The 4,569-nt window shown below is 32.3% G+C and overlaps 1 long non-coding RNA gene across 1 annotated transcript in view; it reads right to left on the bottom strand.

The window, feature by feature from the left end:
- Positions 1 to 3,785, bottom strand: part of LOC132601892 (uncharacterized) — a 6,392-nt gene extending 2,607 nt beyond the window's left edge. The window contains exons 1-2 of the long non-coding RNA XR_009567571.1: positions 3,130 to 3,785; positions 2,930 to 2,962 (exon numbers count right to left, since the gene is read on the bottom strand). This is a non-coding gene — a long non-coding RNA (uncharacterized LOC132601892). The remainder of the gene's footprint in view (positions 1 to 2,929; positions 2,963 to 3,129) is intronic.
- Between the last annotated feature and the right edge of the window lie 784 nt (positions 3,786 to 4,569).

Below are 4,569 nucleotides of genomic sequence, written 5' to 3'. Positions count from 1 at the left end.
ATTTGAGTTGAGGAAAATATTTGAAACAGATGATATCAATTCAAACTAAAATATAATAAAACGGAGACCAAACTGAAGATGACCACTTAATTACGCTTTTTTAATCTTTTCCTCCGTTATTTCTCTCTTCTTCTTCTTTTCTTTCTATTCGTTTGTTAAAAAAAATATCGTTTTTTACAAAAGTAAATACATATCTACCTTTTATTTTCAACATAAAAGGTTACGTTTTAAACTTTAGTTACAGTACCTATTGAAATTTGCTTACGTGAGAAAATTATTTATATTTTTTAATCTTTGCTTGAAACTCTTTCATTATCTTTGTTTACTTTTGCAATTTCAAGCATGATGCTTATCTTTTAGCTTTTAGTAAGCAACAATCACATTATTAAGATTTACAGAGAGAGATAAATGGTACCTCCAGAAAGAGTCCGGAGCCAAAATGGCTTATTTTTGCAGCCATTAGCCCAAAATAGGATGCGTTTTTTTTTTAATATCAAAATGGGTATTTCGTTGGATAACCAACGAAATACCCACACAACACTGTTCCGGTGCCGAACTAATAAGTTGCATTTCGCTACGCAAAATGTAACAATTTTTTTTTTTGTTGCACTTCGTGAATTAATGAACGAAATAGGTTTTTTTTTTTTTTTTTGTATTTCGTGAATTAATGAACGAAACTGGTTTATTTATTTATTTTTTGCATTTCGTGAATTAATGAACGAAATATGTTTTTTTTTTGTATTACGTGAATTAATGAACGAAACTGTTTTTTTTTTATTTTGCATTTCGTGAATTAATGAACGAAATAGTTTTTTGTTTTTGTATTTCGTGAATAAAAAAATGAAATATGATTTATTTTTATTTCGTTTATATAAAAACGAAATAGGAATATATATATATATATATATTTGTATTTCGTTTTTTTTTTTTTTTTTTTTGCATTTCGTTCATATACCCTTTTTCTGCTCTCCACTTTTACCCTAGATTATTTTACCTTATCCTCTCCATTCTCCATTTTTCCTTCTCCATTCTCCATTCTCCATTCTCCCTTCTCCATTTTCCATTCTTCCTCTACCTGCATTCTTTCTCTTCATCCGTTCTTCATTCTTTTCTTCTTTTTCTGCTAATCCTATCACAAGGATTCCTCAACTTTTGCTCCATAATCTTCTTCAAATTGAGATAATTTATTAATTTTATAAGTTTTTACATATATTTTTTGATTTAGTCATTATAAATTAGTTCACATTTATTTTTTTGATTTATTTATATCTTATACTTAGTGTAGTAGACTATAATAAAGAAAACAAAAGTTACAAGTTTAATTAATCAATAGTTGGTAATTTCAGTCGTTGCTTCAATTAAAAAAAACTTTTAAAAAATGTTAGTAGAGTTTATTGGTCAACGAACTACAATTAAAATACTAAAAAGATCGTTGAAGCTACTGATTAAAAAAGTATAAATTTATATTATAAAATGTTCTTTTAGTTAGTCATTTTCATAGGACAACAGTTAAAAAAAAGATGAAGAAATTGTGAGGAAAGTAAGATTGTTAAATATAACATAAAGATATTTGTATCATTTGTTGGGTCATTTTCTATGTTCAAATTGTGACTAGTCATTGGAGATTATTTTCTGTTGATAAGCATGAAGAATTTTTAATTTTCAAATTAAAAGTATAAGATCAAGAAACTGTGAGGAAGTTGGAGTTGGTTTTGAAGCTAATAGACAAAAATAGCATGTTCCTTTTTTTTAATACCAAAATAGGTATTTCGTTGGATAACTGACGAAATACTATTCCGATCCGGTAAAAAAAAAAATTTAACTGTCCTGGCATCCCCTCTCCAGTCATATGCTTTGTTTTAAATAGAAAAGAAGTAGTTATAGGTAAGTTGAATACTATTATGACAATTAATTATGAGCTTAACCAAAAGTTTAATTACAAAAAAAAAATATATATTCATCCTATTTCATTGGTATATGAATGAAATAAAATATATATATATATGTATGTATTCCTATTTTGTTTTTATATAAACGAAATGAAAATAAAATTATTTTCCTATTTTTTTTTATATAAACGAAATACAAAAATACAATTATTTTTTATCCTATTTCGTTTTTTAATACACGAAATGCAAAAAAAATAATAATTATAATTTCCTATTTCGCTGGTATATCAACGAAATACAAAAAAAATAAAATATATTTTATCCTATTTCGTTGATCTACCAACGAAATGCAAAATATATATATATATATTCCAATTTCGTTTTTAGATGAACGAAATAAAAAAAAATCATATTTCGTTTTTTAATAAACGAAATACAAAAAAAAAATATACTATTTCGTTGATATACCAACGAAATGCAAAAAAATAATAATTATTTTTCAATTTCGTTTTTATATGAACGAAATAAAAAAAATCATATTTCTTTTTTTATTAAACAAAATACAAATATATATATATATATATATATATACTATTTCGTTGATATACCAACGAAATGCAAAAAAAAAAAAAAAATTGTTACATTTCGCTACAAGTGTAGCGAAATGCAACTAAATATTCCGGCTATGAACAGTGCTAATTGTGGGTATTTCGTTGGATAACCAACGAAATACCCATTGTGATATAAAAAAAAAGGCAGCCTATTTTGGGCTATAAGCTCCAAAAACAAGCCATTTTGGCTCTAGACTCCCTCGAGAAACATTATGAGAAAATGCGAAAAAGATAATCATGCCTCGCAATGTTGAAGACAATATTGTTACCAAGACTTTCAAGTTGTGCCTTAAACTACATACGTAACATTATGAATTTAAAACAACAATTATAACAAATTATCGACATCATCATTCTACACATTTTTATTATTATAATAAGAATATCTAAAGAGCGTGAAATTGCAGGGGAATAGGAAGATGGACATACCTCCTGCCATTAGTTCGATATCATCATCGGCACCTGCCATCAATTCAGATGGGTCTTTCAAACACTGAAAAATCCTCATTGTGATGACTTTTGGTGAGACGCTCAAGTAAAGACAAAGCGATTTTTTTTCTTCGAAAAGTTAGACAGAGAAAAAGAATATTACAAAGGAAGAAAATGTTCATCTAAGTAGAAACGTTTACCCGCGAAACCTCAGCAAAAGAAGCTTCAATTCAGTCATTATTCCAAAGCTTCAGCATGAGCACCACAACCAAGTGAAATGTTTTTGGTTTAATAAAGATGGACTTCTCAATTCCCAAATCTGTTGAGTGGGAAAACATTGGTCAATTTTGCCAGAGATTAAGATTAAGATATAAAGAATGATGCAAGGAGCCCGAGTCCGCGACTTTGTTAGTCTAAATAAAATAAAATAAAAACTAACACAAAAAAAAAAAAATTACATTGTTTACCCCGGATTCGGATAATCAATTAAATTTGTGAATGGGTATAGGATATGTGTTTTGTTCTTGATGTGTATTAGGGGGGAAAAACAAGTATTTGGGAGCTCCTTAGTGAAACGGCTAATGACGATAGTTTGCTAGTGATACGAGCGTTAGTGAACAAAGTATGATATTAGATGGATGGAATGCAATAATAATAATAACCGTGGCTTTGGCCGAATCAAACAATGAGAGAGATTGTATATATGAATTTTTCTACTACAAGTGTTCTTGGAAAATAAAAGTGACCAACCCCCCTAAAGGAAGGGGACATGCCCTATTTATAGTGACACTCCCATGGTTCTCATACAATATGAGTTAATAAAATAACAATAAAAAGGACTGCTCTACACGGATTTGGTGGGATTAGACTGACGGCGCCGTCTGACACACGCATGGTAGGTAGTTGACCATGACTGGACATTACTAGCGCGTGACCCGTCTGCAACGGCCACACGGACAAACGGTCACTCGGACCAATGGCCATGCGGACCAACGGCCATGAAAGCCCGAGTCCTCGGGCTTGGCCGTTTCAACGGTGCAGAGGACAGATCAGTCGGTGCCCTTGCTCAGCTTCGGCCCAGGCATTGTTTCGGTCAAGGGCGAGTAGCCTCGGGCGCATTACTATTCCTTCCTCCGGTTCCCGTTCCACCGGTTTGGCTCACATCCGGTTTTTACCGTATACAGATAGCCCCACACTTCCCGGATCTGCGATCTATCGGAGTAACGGGAAGTGGATAATTCCCGAAAACCGGTGGTCCCGGCAGCTCGTCATTGTCTTCTTATTTTGGCGGGAACGGTTGCGTAATGCGTCCCCTTTTATCGGCCACGTGTCCTGCTCCGGATGGCTCGTCTCTGTCAACCGCCTTTTTCACATCATTTCAAGTCACTTCGAATTAATGACGGGACACGTGGCGCCGCTTGATTGGCCGTCCTCGGTAACCGCTCTTCTTCTTTGCCTATATAGGGCCCTTCACCTCCTCATTTTTCCATTTTCACGCATTTGCTCTTCTTCAACTCCACTCCATTTTCTGCACCTTTTCATCTTCACCACACACAATTAACTTCCCATTTGATCTGCTGCTGTTTCATCGATTCGCACAGTGTGCAAAAAGAACCAATTCTGCTCCCCTTGCTTTTAGT

This window comes from Lycium barbarum, chromosome 1 (genome assembly GCF_019175385.1).
Source record: "Lycium barbarum isolate Lr01 chromosome 1, ASM1917538v2, whole genome shotgun sequence".
In the NCBI taxonomy this organism is placed as follows: Eukaryota; Viridiplantae; Streptophyta; class Magnoliopsida; order Solanales; family Solanaceae; genus Lycium; species Lycium barbarum.
The sequence above is the reverse complement of the archived record's forward strand: the minus strand, read 5'-3'. Positions and strand labels throughout refer to the sequence as shown.